This window comes from Orycteropus afer, unplaced genomic scaffold (genome assembly GCF_000298275.1).
Source record: "Orycteropus afer afer isolate SDZICR_OR568_19922 unplaced genomic scaffold, OryAfe1.0 scaffold00289, whole genome shotgun sequence".
NCBI classification, from domain to species: domain Eukaryota; kingdom Metazoa; phylum Chordata; class Mammalia; order Tubulidentata; family Orycteropodidae; genus Orycteropus; species Orycteropus afer.
This window is the reverse complement of record NW_006921876.1, coordinates 1,141,653-1,142,231: the sequence shown is the minus strand read 5'-3', so window position 1 is coordinate 1,142,231 and position 579 is coordinate 1,141,653.

Here is a 579-nt window from a genome sequence, read left to right as displayed (position 1 = left end):
TTGGAGGACATTATGCTGAGTGACATAAGTTAATCACAGAAGGACAAATATTGAATTAGTCTGTTATTGTAAAAGTCAAGGAAAGGTTTATCTATGGAAGGAAATTTTCTCTGTTGGTTACCAGGGGTGGAGTGGAGGGTAGGGAACACTGTTAGGTAGGTAGAGAAAAGTATTGATTTGGGTGAAGAGAAGGGCAATGTACCAAATGTGAGGGATCAACATGGTAGCACTGAGGAAGAGGAAGACATAGAGAGGTACAGACAACAAAGATGAACCCTTCTGCACAGACAGTACTGCGTTGTCAGTGAAGGCAAACATGGGTATATGGGTGGATAGATGGGTGGACAGGATGATCTATTAGGTATATCTATGAAGCAGGGAGTATACCCAAGACCATGTATAGGGCTGGCAGACAATGGTCCTGTAAGTGTATTTGTATGATCTGAATTCCCAGCTGTACAGTAGAGCTGACAAGCGGCAAGGTTGTAGTCACTTCTTGGTCACAGCCAGCTACCCAGAGGGACTGAGTAGCTGAACCTGTGCGCTTGGGATCCTAGTCACAGGGGACATCAAGCTCAA